We start from the raw sequence: 17,948 nt of genomic DNA, 5'->3' as shown, positions 1-17,948 counted from the left end.
AACGATCTCATGTTGGAACATTAATACAGTGAAATACACTTCCTCCCATAAGGAGTCCTAATTAGGACCTCTGAATACACAAGTACTTGCAGACTGATAGTGGAGCGTAGGCTTTATCACTTTGTTAGTGAGCAGGCTATGTCTGTCAACCCATCTTGGACTTGTATGTATTTGGGTATTTGATTAGGATCCCCATTAGCTGTTGCTATTAGCAGCAGCTACTCTTGCTGCGGTCCACACAAAACATGAAACATTACATAATACAGAACATTACTAGACAAGACAGGCTCAAGGATAGAGCTACATTAAAAAAATGTTTTAAAGGCATACGTAGCCTACATGTCAATGCATAAGTCGCTCTGGATAAGAGCGTCTGCTAAATGACTTAAATGTAATGTAAATGCATACACACAAACTATCTAGGTAAAATAGGGGAGAGGCGTTGTGTCGTGAGGTGTTGCTTTATCTGTTTGTTTTAAACCGGATTTACTGTTTATTTGATCAATATGAGATAGAACGGCGTTTCATGCAATAATGGCTCTATATAATACTGTACGCTTTCTTGAATTTCTTCTGGATTTGGAGATTGTGAAAAGACCCCTGAGGCCATATTTGGTGAGGTAAGTGTGTGTGTCCGAGCTGTGTTTAAGTTGACTATGCAAACAATTTGGAATTTCCAACACGTTAATGTTTCTTATAAAAAGAAGTGATGTAGTATGGGTCGGCCATGTCTGGGCCTTGTTCTCTTCCCCGTCACCTATCAAAAGCACCATCAATATTTCATGTGTGAGATGGTTTTGTCTCAGTGCTTCAGAGAGAGTAGGGCTCTGACCCACTTACAGCCTGGTCCCTGGTATAGACTCTGCTCTCTCCAGCCAGGCCTGGCAGCCATTTCATCCCAAGGTTTGGGGCCCTTTGGGTGGGTGGTCAACAGGGGATGTAACTCTACCTCTTCCCCCTTACTGAGTCCTCTAGCTGGGTGGGGGGTTAACAACACGTGTTGTAGCCCCACTGTAGATTCGTGTCCTGTTAATGATGTCTGTTTTGTGAGGAACTGATGGTCCGTGTCCTGGTAATTGGGCTGTGTGGGTATAGCTGGAGCCCAGCATTTCAATTGATAGTGATCTCAGGACAGGCATCTAGGCCACTGTCCTCATCACGCAGGGTCACAGTGTGGGACGTGGGACTATTAGATAGGGGTGTGATGGTACACTCTGAGTTGTATGCCATTACCTCTTGAGTAAATCTGAGCTGGTAAAACATTTAAGGCTATTCCGTTAAAACAACTAGAGCTTATGCCCACGTTGTAATCAAAATTGGAATCTTAACTGCCACATTTTCATATGATCCTTTTGTGAGGAGCAGCCGGGAACTAGTTCTGTACGATGGCGAGTGGTGGGGTTGATAAACCAGAATTGGTGGATCCTCCATCATCGTTTACATCTCCAGTTTGGCTGGAGATTTTGTCTTCACAGTAGATTACAATGGCGACGGACAGAGAAAACATTAACAGTATGTCGCCACTGCTCAACGAGAATAGCCAATGCAGCTTGTTGTCGGCCAATCACAAGTCATCAACGCGGTACTACAGTCATAGAGCCTCCGTGTGTGACAAAGCAAGTTAGGAGATTATCTAATCAATAGAAGATGAAATTAAAATGATGGAATTAATAGTTCAAATAGAAAGATATGTTACAACGACCAAGAGCAAACAGGTAGGCTGCTACTTAATAATCTGAATGGAGGCGTTATTTGTAACTGTAGGACAGGGAGAAACCGCATGCAGCCTCAATTAGCCTAGCGAGCTAGTTAATATAGCTAGCTTAGCTAAAACAAGCTTCTCTCTGTTTGATGCAGTCAAGACAGGTACTACGTAATCATATTGTATGATAAATAACCTAGCTACTAGGTATGACAAGCTAGAAGCTACTCTACTAGCGCGAGTAGGCTTGGATGATTGGTTGCTATCTGTCTGTCTCTCCCTCCTCCTTGCTCCCCGTGTCACTCGCTCACAGTACACACACACAGCATGTCTCTCCCTTTATCACCTAAGGTTAATAAAGTAGCTTACAAATGGACTTTTCTGTTGCTTCCCTCACTCGGATTGGGCCGGGTCTGGATCCGACCAGGTCTATACAGAACTAGTCTACCGTAAATTCCGGACTATAAGCCGCAACTTTTTTCCCACGCTTTGAACCTCGCGGCTTAAACAATGACGCGGCTAATATATGGATTTTTCCCGCTTTCAGTTTTTTTTCTCCAAAAAAACACATTCTGTGACGTGCTCAGTTTTTTTGGGGCGGCATGAAGCTTTCATTAGACCAATGAAATTGCCGAACGGGTTAAGGTCAAACAACTTTTTTGTTTACTGTTTAGATTAAATTGAGCGCTCTCAAACTTCCCATCATTCTGATTACGGTAGTCATTTTGTCACCCTCATCATGGCAAAGACACGGAGAAATGCATATGATGCAGCTTTCAAGTTGAAGGCGATTGATCTGGCTGTTGGAAAAGGAAATAGAGCTGCTGCACGGGAGCTTGGTCTTAATGAGTCGATGATAAGACGTTGGAAACAGCAGCGTGAGGAATTGACTCAGTGCAAAAAGACAACTAAAGCTTACTGCAAATGTTTTATTTTTTGTTACAAGCCGTGTTTCGTTAAAGCCTATTTATTTTTGTTACAAGCCGTGTTTCGTTAAAGCCTATTTATTTTTGTTACAAGCCGTGTTTCGTTAAAGCCTGTGTAAAGTTCATTTGTTTCAATGTACCGGTAGGCACCTGCGGCTTATAGACATGTGCGGCTTATTTATGTTCAAAATAATCTATATTTTTTAATTCAGTGGGTGCGGCTTATATTCAGGTGCGCTTAATAGTCCGGAAATTACGAGTAGATGTCCTTGGGTCTGTTCGGGAACTGGTCTCTATATTTAGAAATAATTTTATGCATATTGTGTTCGGTTGGGTAAAGCCCCAGGTCCATTTCAGAAGGAACCGTGAAGACCTCTACTTGAGAGGCCCAACATAACAATCCTTGTTACAACAGACAATTCTAGGAACATTGTGAATGCTGTCACAGAAGCTGGACTTGGGTCACAAATAGGGTGCTTTTTAGTGTTGCGTCTTTTGCCAGATAAACAAACATGTACTAAAGTAACTGTTGGCATTTCATTTTCCCACTGTACCGTAACCGAACCGTGACCACAAAACCGCAATATGTACCGAACCGTGGGTTTGGTGAACCGTTACATCCCTAATACTTGTGCATTCATGTGAGTATGCATGTATGTGTGCATATGTGACGTCAGCGTGTCATCTCCATATGATAAATCAAGTGGATGAGAAGAAGGAAAAAAACGATGTGCTGCTGCTCAGCTAAACACACTCTCACCCACTGCCTACGTCCACCATTCACACACAGTATGTGATCCCAGGTAGCCAATGTCCACCCTCTGCCCCTGTCTCCATGGGAACGCTGTGATGAGTTCTGTCACCAGTGTTGACTGGTGGCTGGAAGTGACATTGCCCTAGCCTTGGCTTCTGTGTTTACATTTACATTTTAGTCATTTAGCAGACTTAGCGTGGGGTCCGTGGCATAGTCGGCCACCACGCAGTGTGGATGGTGTTGTGACTCATGAGTCACGTCTGACTCCAAGGCTGACCTCACAGCCTCACAGCCCAGCAGGAACATAGCACCTAACCAGTCAGCACTCAGATATGGGACTCTACTTCTCTGTATCACTGCTTCTGCTTTCAATTCACAATTTTCCTGAAAAAACGACCAATTCCAAACGAATCAACACAGCCGTCGTGGAGTGATTTCTTTATATAATAATGCCTTCGGGTTCAACGTGTGCCGTTCAGGGATGTTGCAACATCTCAAGAAAACTGAAGGAGTTTTTTAGAAGAAGCCTGATTGGAGCACAAACAGACGCAAAATGCATGTCCGTGTCCAGCACCCTACGCCTTACATTCAAGGCTTAGGAACGATGAGACAAATAGAGCATGGCTCGCAGCACTGTTGTTAAAATATCCACCAAAGAGGGTTTATGTTTTTTCTTTAAATTTCATTGATTAAAAAACTGCTAAGTTGCACCCCAACCCATAATCCATAATTATCCCTCGGTTATGAGCAACCCCGTCCAAAGAAAAGGTGAAGGCTAGCCCGGGTTACTCAGATGACCTCAGCTATTGACAGCGACAGCGACAACGTGCAACCCAACAACAAAGACGACAAGCCTTGTAGGTTTATGCACAGGCTTTTAAAACTATACTGTATTTAGTGCTGTTGTCCTTGCATAGTCTATCAAGCCACTAGTACTAAGTGTACTTTTGTTGTCTCTAGCTAATGTTAGCTAGCTAGGGGGGTCAGCTGCTTTTGTTTGTATGATCTTATACTTAGCCATAGTAGTAGTACAAAGTAACTTTATCTAAACGTACCTGTACTTGCCTAATGTTACCTTACTATAGGCCTACTTACCTGCTATAATAATCCTGGATTTACCCAGTTTGTTCCATTGTTTACATAGATTACTGTGTGGCGCCTTCCTCCTCTGACACGAGCCTTCAGACTCACTTGGATCCTCCACTCATTGCAAGCAATACAGGTTCTGTCAGATATGTGACCGACCGGCTTGATTCGGTCTCATGTAGCAACATTTGAAATTGTGTTTTTTACATTGAATAAAAGTAAAGACTCAGAGCTAGAAAATGGTATATCATACACTACAGTTGAGGAATAATGGGAAAGGAATTCTGCTTTGAAAGTTGATAAACTTTTGAGAAAATGGCCCTTGAATGTTTTGGTACACCTACTGGAGAGCTCTTCTTTGTCTACACTCATTCAGCATCGTTCACACCCTCTTAAGATATAGCCCTACCCAACTCTTTAAGGATTCACATGTGAGGCCATGTACTAAACAGCCAAAGATTTCAAGACTAAAGGCTGGTTTATACTACATCTATAGACAGTTGTCGCAGTGACATCATGAACATTCTATTGTCGTCCGACATCAAACTTGTCGTTATGAAAAGTATGAACACAAAAACAACAGCCTACATGATAACTTCAGCCTGGTGGTCCAAAATAGCATAATTGGTGTATTTTAACCTCTATGGGCAAGGCGGGACGAATTCGTCCCACCTACGTAACAGACACCTGAATTCAGTGGCGCGATTTATGAATCGTTTGAAATACTATTACTTCAATTTCTCAAACATATGACTATTTTACAGCTATTTAAAGACAAGACTCTCCTTAATCTAACCACACTGTCCGATTTCAAAAAGGCTTTACAACGAAAGCAAAACATTAGATTATGTCAGGAGAGTACCCAGCCAGAAATAATCAGACACCCATTTTTCAAGCTAGCATATAATGTCACAAAAACCCAAACCACAGCTAAATGCAGCACTAACCTTTTATGATCTTCATCAGATGACACACCTAGGACATTATGTTATACAATACATGCATGTCTGGTCAATCAAGTTCATATTTATATCAAAAAACAGCTTTTTACATTAGCATGTGACGTTCAGAAAAAGCATACCCCCCCGCAAACTTCCGGGGAATTTACTAACAGTTTGCTAAATTACTCACGATAAACGTTCACAAAAAGCATAACAATTATTTTAAGAATTATAGATACATTACTCCTCTATGCACTCGATATGTCCGATTTTAAAATAGCTTTTCGGATGAAGCACATTTTGCAATATTCTAAGTACATAGCCCAGCCATCACGGCTAGCTATTTAGACACCCGGCAAGATTAGCCTTCACCAAAATCCTATTTCCTATAAGAAAAATGTTCTTACCTTTCCTGTTCTTCGTCAGAATGCACTCCCAGGACTTCTACTTAAATAACAAATGTAGGTTTGGTCCCAAATAATCCATCGTTATATCCAAATATCCTCTGTTTTGTTCGTGCGTTCTAGACACTATACGAATGGTAAATAACGGTCGCACGCATGGCGCATGGCGTGACAAAAAATGTCTAAATATTCCATTACCGTACTTCGAAGCATGTCAACCGCTGTTTAAAACCAATTTTTATGCCATTTATCTCGTAGAAAAGCGATAATATTCCGACCGGGAATCTGCAATAAGCTAAACAGCCGAATGAAATTTCTCCACGGGGGCGAATCGTGCACGCGCCTCATTCAATGGTCCTCTGATCGGCCACTTGGATAAGGCGATAATCTGTTTCAGCCAGAGGCTGCCTCGTCATCGTTCAGGTTTTTCCCGGGTTCTGAGAGCCTATTGGAGCCCTGGGAATTGTCACGTTACAGCTAAGATCCTTACTCTTCAATAAACAGATGCAAGACGCACGACTCCTTGTCAGACAGGCCACTTCCTGCATGAAACCTTGTCAGGTTTTTGCCTGCCATAGGAGTTCTGTTATACTCACAGACACCATTCAAACAGTTTTAGAAACTTTACGGTGTTTTCTATCCAAACCTGAACAATAATATGCATATTCTAGCTTCTGAGTTGGTGTAGGAGGCAGTTAAATATGGGCACAGATTTTTTCCAAAATTCTCAATACTGCCCCCTAGCCCAAACAGGTTAACACCAATAAACCCACCCATTTAAAAATTAATTTAGTATATCTCAATTTAGAAAACCAGGCTACTAAAATCAACTTTATAAACAATGTATGATATAGCTGACAACGTCTTCACTAGCTCATCTGTATTCATTATTACAGGAAAATAAATTCACAACAAAATCACTATTTACAAGTTAATGTCGAACCAATTACAGAAAATACCTTAGGGTTTTGGTTGTGACGAAATAAAAGCAGGACATTCTACTGGAGAATTTTAGAACTTGGACACTGTTTCGTAGGCCTAACGTTATATCCTAATTTGACTTTGGTGCAGGTCATATTGTTCTTCACATTACCATCAATGGTAAACACATACTATATCAAATAAAATCACTGTTTATTTGTCACATGCACAGGATACAGAAGGTGTAAAAAGTACAGTGAAATGGTTACTTGCATAGTGTCTTTTGTATAGACATGTCGCTAGCTAGCTCAACAATGAACCATAATCCCAACTCATAATGTTACTATGAATCTCCAGGCAACTTAATGTAACCTCTCTAGGATAGGTGGCACCAAATCGTCCCACCTACGTAACAGCCAGTGTAATCCCGTGGCGCGTTATTCAAAAACCTTAGAAATGCAAAAACTTCAATTTTTCAAACATATGACTATTTTACACCATTTTAAAGACAAGACTCTCGTTAATCTAACCACACTGTCCGATTTCAAAAAGGCTTTACAACGAAAGCAGAACATTAGATTATGTCAGCAGAGTACCCAGCCAGAAATAATCAGACACCCATTTTTCAAGCTAGCATATAATGTCACATAAACCCAAACCACAGCTAAATGCAGCACTAACCTTTGATGATCTTCATCAGATGACAACCCTAGGACATTATGTTATACAATACATGCATGTTTTGTTCAATCAAGTTCATATTTATATCAAAAAACAGCTTTTTACATTAGCATGTGACTAGCATGTGACTAGCATTCCCACCGAACACTGCCGGTGAATTTACTAAATTACTCACGATAAACGTTCACAAAAAGCATAACAATTATTTTAAGAATTATAGATACAGAACTCCTCTATGCACTCGATATGTCCGATTTTAAAATAGCTTTTCGGTGAAAGCACATTTTGCAATATTCTCAGTAGATAGCCCGGCATCACAGGGCTAGCTATTTAGACACCCAGCAAGTTTAGCACTCAGAAAAGTCACATTTACTATAAGAAAAATGTTATTACCTTTGCTGTCTTCGTCAGAATGCACTCCCAGGACTTCTACTTCAATAACAAATGTTGGTTTGGTTCAAAATAATCCATCGTTATATCCAAACAGCGGCGTTTTGTTCTTGCGTTCAAGACACTATCCGAAAGGGTAAATAAGGGTTACGAGCATGGCGCAATTCGTGACAAAAAAAATAAATATTCCATTACCGTACTTCGAAGCATGTCAACCGCTGTTTCTGCATTTAGGTAAACAGAGGAAAGAAAATAAAGCATTCGGTCGACTCGGGCATGCGCCTAAGCCCACAGTACTCTGAGCGGCCACTTGCCAAACGCGATAATGTGTTTCAGCCAGAGCCTGCCTCGATATCCTTCAGCTTTTTCCCGGGCTCTGAGAGCCTATGGGAGCCGTAGGAAGTGTCACGTTATTGCAAAGATCCTAAATCTTCAATAAAAAGAGCCCAGATGAAACACAACTTGTCAGACAGGCCACTTCCTGCATGGAATCTTCTCAGGTTTTGGCCTGCCATATGAGTTCTGTTATACTCACAGACACCATTCAAACAGTTTTAGAAACTTTAGGGTGTTTTCTATCCAAAGCCAATAATTATATGCATATTCTAGTTACTAGGCAGGAGTAGTAACCAGATTAAATCGGGTACGTTTTTTATCCAGCCGTGTCAATACTGCCCCCTAGCCCTAACAGGTTAACCAACCAGGTTCAATGTTAGCTAACTAGCTAATATTAGGCTATAACTAGCAATGCAAATGGCTCTGAGATACGAATAATATTACTACACAGATCATACATGTAATGTTAGCTAGCGAGCCAGGCAGCTAACATTAGCTCGCTAGGTAACAGTACGCTTTAACTTGCATTGAAAACAACTTTCTGACACATATCTGAAAATGTAGCTAGCTAGACTCTCTAACCCATATAAATGGATGAAAGCTTTTCCCTCGCCGTCATTGATGCCATGGTTGCCCTTAGTTTGAAGACGTAATCATGAGACAGGTGTTTTATACAACAATCTTCTGTGTTTTTCTTTTCGACTCTCTCAGCATATTTGCAGTCAAATGCCAGAATTATCTCCATTTCCTTAGCTATCATACTCTAATTCCACTGATTTCAAAACTCGGTCCTCCAGAAAGTGGAGATCAATACTTTTGCAGTTCTACTATGTGGTATCTTTCAAAAAAGCCATGTTAGAAAGGATTACCTACACATACTTACCAGCTCATGTTATAAACAGAAGCGTGCTACATGGCAGACCAATCTGAACTCATCTCTCGGCATGTCCAGCCCATCCATTATCTTAGCAAATCATGGCTAGTGGGAAGGTTCCTGCCTTTGCCCGTGGATAAACCAACTAGGCTCGTAATTTAATATTTTTACAGATGGCATACACGTTTGTTATTAAGGCACATGAAAGTTCACATCTTCCTGAAGGCATTTTGGTGAAAAAAACGTATATTGATAAAAAAAAAATTAAAAAAAATTCAAATGCTTCTCCTGTGAAGTAGTGACGTGTGGCATACGCCTAGTTTCCTGAAACGAGTCACATATAGTCTTGATACTGATGAAGTTCAAATTGAACCTCACAATAGATGATCTTAGTTGATTCTGTGTATCAGATAGCCAGTAAGATCATCTCATACTGGATTGACAAGTTGGAGGAGGTCACAAGAGACTTTATCCCATGGCTTCCTAGGGAAACCATTCAGGCGACAGCTTTGAACAATATTACACACACCTTAGCCAAATACATTTAAACTCAGTTTTTCACAATTCCTGACATTTAATCCAAGTAAAAGTTCCCTGTTTTAGGTCAGTTAGGATCACCACTTTATTTTAAGAATGTGAAATGTCAGAATAATAGTTAGAGTGATTTTATTTCAGCTTTAATTTCTTTCATCACATTCCCAGTGGGTCAGAAGTTTACATACACTCAATTAGTATTTGGTAGCATTGCCTTTAAATTGTTTAACCTAGGTTAAATGTTTCGGGTAGCCTTCCACAAGCTTCCCACAGTAAGTTGGGTGAATTTTGGCCCATTCCTTCTGACAGAGCTGGTGTAACTGAGTCATGTTTGTTGGCATCCTTGCTGGCACACGCTTTTTCAGTTCGGCCCACAAATCTTCTATGGGATTGAGGTCAGGGCTTTGTGATGGCCACTCCAATACCTTGACTTTGTTGTCCTTAAGCCATTATGCCACAACTTTGGAAGTATGCTTGGACCCCAAGCATACTTGTCCATTTGGAAGACCCATTTGAGACCAAGCTTTAACTTCCTGACTGATGTCTTGAGATGTTGCTTCAATATATCCACATACTTTTCCTGCCTCATGATGCCATCTATGTTATGAAGTGCACCAATCCCTACTGCAGCAAAGCACCCCCACAACATGATGCTGCCACCCCCATGCTTCACGGTTGGGATGTTCTTCAGCTTGCAAGCCTCCCCCGTTTCCTCCAAACATAACGATGGTCATTATGGCCAAACAGTTCTATTTTTGTTTCATCAGACCAGAGGACATTTCTCCAGAAAGTACGATCTTTGTCCCCATGTGCAGTTGCAAACTGTAGTCTGGCTTTTCTATGGCGTTTTGTAGCAGCCTTTTAGGTTATTTCGATATAGGACTCGTTTTACTGTAGATATAGATACTTTTGTACCTGTTTCCTCCAGCATCTTCAGAAGGTCCTTTGCTGTTGTTCTGGGATTGATTTGCACTTTTCGCACCAAAGTACGTTCATCTCTAGGAGACAGAACGCGTCTCCTTCCTGAGCGGTATGACAGTCCCATGGTGTTTATACTTGCATACTATTGTTTGTACAGAGGAACGTGGTAACTTCAGGTGTTTGGAATTTGCTCCCAAGGATGAACCAGACTTGTGGAGGTCTACAATTTTCTTTCTAAGGTCTTGGCTGATATATTTAGATTTTCCCATGATGTCAAGAAAGAGGCACTGGGTTTGAAGGTAGGCCTTGAAATACATACCTCCAATTGACTCAAATGATGTAAATTAGCCTATCGGAAGCTTCTAAAGCCATGACATCATATTCTGGAATTTTCCAATCTGTTTAAAGGCACAGTCAATTTAGTGTATGTAAACTTCTGACCCACACTGAATTATAAGTGAAATAATCTCTCTGTAAACAATTGTTGGAAAAATGACTTGTGTCATGCACAAAGTAGATGCACAAAATAGATGTCCTAACAAACTATAGTTTGTTAACAAGAAATTTGTGGAGTAGTTGAAAAACGAGTTTTAATGACTCCAACCTAAGTGTATGTAAACTTCAACTGTATATCTAGGAACTCGCTAGAGTCAATGATTCGATCTGGACTGGCTGATAGCCAAGGTTCTTGGACACTTACGACTGTACCCTTGTGTGTAATGTTTATTCCCTGCTCTTTGAGTTGATTGCAGGCTGTCAGCTCTTTTTATTTTGCATAGTTGGTGCTCACACAAGAATTTGCCTCTATTTGTGTCTGCACGTACAGGCACCTTTTTTTGCTGAGCTGACTGTAATTCTAATCTTCCTTGAACTGTGCCAGAAATCAGATGCATTTTCCTCCCTTGTCTCCAATTCTAGTTTGCCAGCTTGTTCACCATGAACCTCAATGTAATCCTGGTAGAATGCCTTGTATTTTTCATAACTCAGATCATCACGGTTTTGATGTGGCTGAGAGTTCTTACCATCAACTGTTGTTCTTCTGATGGAGAGGCATTGTAACACTTCTCCGGTAAAGTGTTTTTGAGGAGAAAGAGGGGTTTAGTGGGAGCCTTGACCACACTCTAAAGGCTTTGGGAGACAGGTGATGTGGTATTTTTGGAAGCGATGGACTACCAACAGCCCTTGAACTGCTCTCATACTCATCCTCTGCCTTGTAGTGCCTGACGTTTATCTGACTTAGACATTTAGGCTCAAGGTTCTTGGATGTCCCTGCTCATACTAATAATGTTTATTCTAGCACCTTATCTCAAACTCAAGGTAGCTTTACATTATAAAAAGCCTGGACAAATAACATTACACAAGTTCAAGAAAACATCACATGCAAAATGTCTCCAAAATGGATTTTATGGTTGTAAATAAAATTGCTAGCCACTCTAATACCATTCACAAGATAGCTGCTGCATGGCTACAGAACTTCCCTAACCCTGCAATACACGAGCAACCGACTGTTTCGATGATGCCTCTGCCTCTCTCTGTTACCCAAGCCGTTTGTTTTGGTTTGTTGACGCTCTGACTGGGCTCAACCAACCTCTGCTCTCAGGAAAGTCTCATGTCTCTTGCACAAAGCTTTGCTGGTTTTATTACATAGGCTTCTGTGCTTTTATAATTTCTTAGTTCTTCGCCGTCAACACCCTCGGAGAGAACGAAGTAGTTAGACATTGTTATGTGGCTAACGTCAGGCCATTGCTGTCATGTCATCTACCCATTCTGTTAGCTTAGACGGATGCGGCTCTGTCACAAAATGGTTGGCATTGCTTGTTAAATAATATTTTTTTTGTACGAATTAACCTGAACTTTTACCTGCTAGCTACTACAGCTAGCTATCTCCTGGCTCCAATGTAAACAAAGCTTAACTGGAAAATGGAAACCGGCTTCTGCTATGAATGACAAGGAAGGTCATAGTTCATGAAAGTGGTGAATAGAATAACACCTAAGAATATGGTTTTAGTGTACAGTTTAAAACGCATGTCAGAATGTTATAGGGTGACTGGTTGACCTCTACATGGCTCAGAGATGTCCTGTCACGGTAGTCTGGCTGACACCTAACTTGAAGTCCGCCAAGCTACTGTCGCGGTACATCCAGAATGGAAAATGAACCCTGACATACAGGAGGAAGCCTTGGAGACGCCAGTCTATATATACTCAAATTTACATGAGTAACCAGTCACGGCTGTGTGAACTGACCTAGGACCAGATGCTAAGACAGAGGCTCCTCCTGTTCTCTGCTCATTCCTCAGCTACTGATTGACCTAGGTTCAGTAGCAGAGGTTTAATGTTCTGGGTGTCCCATGTCGCCCTGACTACGTTCTCAGCCTGCTCTCCATTCCTAGAATACAGCCCATGCCATACCATCTCCATTTAAATAGAGTGCACATTCCCAGCTCTCCCCTGGCTTTTAGTAATTGAATAGTCCAGATCAGTGGGTAGGACTGGCTGGCCAGCTATTCAGCACAGACAGACCTGGCCTTGGTAGTCCACTACTGGTGCTGTGTATTCAATCTAACTTGACGTTCTTGGTCTCGCATTCTATCAGTGTAGTTAGACGTTATGCTGAAGCACTGAAAGTACAGAAGAACGTTGTTTCTTAATGTTCTCTGAACAATTTGAGAACATTCCCAATATCAAACCAGTTGGAGAACATTCCTAGAGCACATTTTAATTGAATGTAGCCATGTTAAAACTTTTAGGAAACATTCTGTTAAAAGGAATGAAATGCCAACAAATAATGTTTTTATTGTCAGGTTCCTTAACCTCTATGGGCTAGGTGGGACGCTAGCGTGCCACCCGTGGTGCACTCCATCAACAGCAGGTGCATTTCAAGAGCGGCAAATTTGAATCCAAATAAATGTCAAAATTCAAATTTTTCAAACATACAACTATTTTACACCCTTTGAAAGATAAACATCTCCTTAATCTAACCACGTTTTACGATTTCAAAAAGGTTTTACGGCGAAAGCATACATTTAGAGTATGTTAGGACAGTACATTTACAAGAGTTGTGTGTAATGTTTTGTCAATTCAAAGACAGGGTCACCAAAACCATAAAACCAGCTAAAATGATGCACTAACCTTTTACAATCTCCATCAGATGACACTCCTAGGACATTATGTTAGACAATGCATGCATTTTTAGTTCTATCAAGTTCATATTTATATCCAAAAACAGCGTTTTACTATGGCATTGATGTTGAGGAAATCGTTTCCCTCCAATAACCGGCAGTCAAGTCAGCGTCACAAATTAAATAATTAAAATTAGAAAACATTGGTAAAATATTATATTGTCATTTAAAGAATTATAGATGTACATCTCTTGAACGCAATCAACTTGCCAGATTTAAAAAGAACCTTACTGGGAAATCACACTTTGCAATAATCTGAGCACTGCGCCCAGAAAAATACGCGTTGCGATACAGACTAGACGTCATGTTGGGGAGATCTAAAATCGAAAATACTATGTAAATAATCCATTACCTTTGATTCTCTTCATCAGATGTCACTTCCAGGTATCACAGGTCCATAACGAATGTAGTTTTGTTCAAAAAAGCTCATCATTTATGTCCAAAAATCTCCGTCTTGTTAGCACATGATCTAAGCCAGCCGGACTTCTCGTCATGAACGAGGGGAAAAAATATATTTACGTTCGTTCAAACATGTCAAACGTTGTATAGCATAAATCATTAGGGCCTTTTTTAACCAGAACATGAATAATATTCAAGGTGGACGAATGCATACTCTTTTATAACGTATTGGAACGAGGGTACCCAACATGAACTCGCGCGCCAGGTGTCTAATGGGACATCATCGTTCCATGGCTCTTGTTCGGTCAGATCTCCCTCCAGAAGACTCAAAACACTTTGTAAAGGCTGGTGACATCTAGTGGAAGCAATAGGAAGTGCCAAAATATTCCTCAGCCCCTGTGTTTTTCAATGGGATAGGTTTAAAGGCAATACAACACATCAGGTATCCACTTCCTGTCAGAAAATGTCTCAGGGTTTTTCCTGCCAAATGAGTTCTGTTATACTCACAGACACCATTCAAACAGTTTTAGAAAATTTAGGGTGTTTTCTATCCATATGTAATAAGTATATGCATATTATAGTTACTGGGTAGGAGTGGTAACCAGATTAAATCGGGTATGTTTTTTTATCCAGCCGTGTCAATACTGCCCCCTAGCCCTAACAGGTTAATGTGCTGAGAATGTTCCAAAGCCAAGCAACTATCCTGCATCATTCCCAAAAAGTAGTGGAGATGGGACAAATACGCTCTCACCATGTGGAAACATATGGTTCTCAGAACGTTTTGAGCTAGCTGGGTACTGTGAAACTCTCTCATCATTGTACTGATGGCATTCGTACTCTATTCTTTGGGCTTCAAGGCCACTACATGTATGCAGTGAGCCTGTGTTCCCTGTGCAAGTTGTGTAAGGTCTGCTGCAGTGTCAGTCATTCATTTTATTTCCACGCTGCAGGGCTATGAGTGATTTCTGCATTTTGTCCATCCTCCATTTTCCTCTGCATTGTGTGTGGTTCAGGCTATATTCTATCTACTGCAGTACAGTAACATGTTATCCATGTTTCAATATCTTGCGCCACAATAAGCATGAATCCAGTCTGGTGTGTAATGACGGTGGTGCTGTGTTTTGGGGCCGAGGCTCACAGGCATGGACACATGCTGGGATAGGAATCCAGGCCTCGATGAATTATTCTGTTTTATGTGCTGCTGCAGCAGTCTCTCTCTCCCTCGCTGTCTTGCTCGCTTTTTCGGTATTGCTCTCTCCATCTCACTCTCTCTCGTTCTCTCTGTCTCTTGCACTTTATCTCTATTTATTTCTCTGTCTACCCCCCCCCCCCTCCACCTCTCTCTCATCCCTCTCACATTGTTGCGATGTCGTGGGCTGATCTTTCTCTGCCGCAGACGGCTGTAACCCTGGCAACCAAAGTCACACCTGCCGTGGTGACACCCTCCTCTCCTCATTATCCCACTCAAGCCCAAAAGCTCTGTCGTCCCTACTCTCTGTCTCCCCCTCCTCCTCCACTTCCCCTCACCCCTTTCCTATCTTCTTCATTGCCCTTTGTGCCCCACTCTGCCTCTGGATGGGGTTCTGGGAGAGAGAGGCGTGTCCATATGTACTACACACAAGGGTCGGCCACTAGCGAGACTTGCCATGCCCGTGTCTCCGTCATCTCTACCATGGGAGTGACTAAACTAAATAACACTGTACCCGTTTGAAACATGACCCATGGAATGCTGTGCTAGAGTAGTATGGAAGTGAGGAGACCTGTCTCTCCAGGGACAGGCAGTGCATTTTCTCCAGGAGCAGGCAGTGTGTGGTCTATGGCACAGATACACGATGTCTACAAAAGTATGTGGATAACCCTTCAAATTAGTGGATTCGCCTATTTCAGCCACACCAGTTGCTGACGGGTGTGTAAAATCGAGCACACAGCCATGCAATCACCATAGACAAACATTGGCAGTAGAATGGCCTTACTGAAGAGCTCAGTGACTTCCAACGTGGCACCGTCATAGGATGCCACCTTTCTAACAAGTTGGTTTGTCAAATTTCTGCCCTGCTAGAGCTGCCCCGGTCGACTTTAAGTGCTGTTATTGTGAAGTGGAAATGTCTAGAATGGCTCAGCTGTGAAGTGGTAGGAAACACAAGCTCACATTATGGGACGGCCGAGTGCTGAAGCGCGTGGTGCGGCAAAAATCTCCTGTCCTCGGTTGCAACACTCACTACCGAGTTCCAAACTACCTCTGGAAGCAACGTCAGCACAGTAACTGTTCGTTCGGAGCTTCATGAAATAGGTTTCCACGGTCCAGCAGCCGCACACCATGTGCTTTGACAAGTGTCGGCTGGAGTGGTGTAAAGCTCACCGCAATTGGACTCTGGAGCAGTGGAAATGTGTTCTCTGGAGTGATGAATCACGCTTCACCATCTGGCAGTCCAACGGACAAATCTGGGTTCGGTGGATGCTAGGAGGATGCTACCTGCCCGAATGCATAATGCCAACTGTAAAGTTTGGTGGAGGAGGAATAACTGTCTGGGGCTGTTTTTCAGGGTTCGGCCTACACCCCTTAGTTCCAGTGAAGGGAAATCTTGACGCTACAGCATACAATGACATCCTACATGATTCTGTGCTTCTGATTTTGTGGCAACAGTTTGGGGAAGACCCTTTCCTGTTTCAGCAAGACAATGCCCCAGTGCACAAAGTGAGGTCCATACAGAAATGGTTTGTCGAGATCCATATTAATGCCCATGATTTTGGAATGAGATGTTCAATGAGCATATACTTTTGGTTCTAATCCTATGTTGACACATCTCATCTGTCCATCTCAAAGATCTGGGCCAATGCCTCAGACTTTTTATACTTGGTGCCATCGTGGGTATTACATATCATGATCTGCGTGTGTTTGTGTGTATGTGTGTGTACATCTTAGCTCAGATTGACCAGGGATTTAAAGGCTGTACAGTACAGTACGGTGGATGTAGGGAGGAAAGTGCTTAGTCTATTGGATGTGTAAGCAGTTTTATGGAAAAGTGTATCTGTCTATATATTGCAAGACATGAGTGTGCGTCTGCACGTGTGTGTGTGTGTGTGTGTTTATGTGCGCTCACTATCCCCTTGCCGGTGAGTTGGCTCTAGTACGTAAGGCCAGTCATGTCGGCGTTGTGATTGTTCACACAGAGAGTGGCCAGTTTTCTCTGCTCTGCCCTGGTGCTAATGTTTGGTGCGTAAGTCAAAGTGCGTAAGTGCGCGGCTATGCACATCAATGCATGTGGGTGTAATGGTGTGTGTGTGTGTGTGTGTGTGTCTGTGTCTGTATTGGTCCTTGTGTGCTTCTGAATGTGTGTTTTGGTGTGTGTGTTGAGGCTATGCTGGCAGGGCACCCGGGATGCTCAGTCACTTGCGTTAAGGCTGACGTGAGACTTGGTGAAGCCCTGGTGAAGCCATGTGGGCCTCAGAGGGGTATTGTGGGATATTCTGGGCCTGCCTGCCTGAGAACTAGGCCAGACTGTTAGACAGACAGACAGACAGACTGAGCAGCCAGGATTCCACTGGGACATGCCTATCCAACCATAAGGGACAGAGATACACTTTGTCTGACTGAGATTACACACAAACTAGGTGAAGGTGCAGGTGCAGAGATGGTTGAGATTACCTTGACTGCTGGGTCATAATTCCTGTGATTTCCCTTATTCCCACTTTGAGGGTTGGGAGATTCATAATGCATGTAGTAATGAACGGTTACATCATGAGGCAGCTGTCTGTCCTTCTGAAGTTCTATATCTGTCAGTGTGTATAAGCAAGAGTGCCTAATGTGTTGTGTGTGTGTGTGTGTGTGTGTGTGTGTGTGTGTGTGTGTGTGTGTGTGTGTATGTGTGTGTGTGTGTGTGTGTGTGTAGGGTCTCTCAG

General features: G+C 42.2%; 1 protein-coding gene across 4 annotated transcripts in view; it reads left to right on the top strand.

Moving 5' to 3' along the window:
* mtss1lb (MTSS I-BAR domain containing 2b) overlaps window positions 1–17,948 on the top strand; it is an 80,114-nt gene that overhangs the window by 29,629 nt on the left and 32,537 nt on the right. The gene's annotated exons all lie outside the window — the stretch shown is intronic.

This window comes from Salmo salar, chromosome 11, assembly GCF_965601325.2.
Source record: "Salmo salar chromosome 11, fSalSal1, whole genome shotgun sequence".
Classification (NCBI taxonomy): Eukaryota; Metazoa; Chordata; class Actinopteri; order Salmoniformes; family Salmonidae; genus Salmo; species Salmo salar.
The sequence above is the reverse complement of the archived record's forward strand: the minus strand, read 5'-3'. Positions and strand labels throughout refer to the sequence as shown.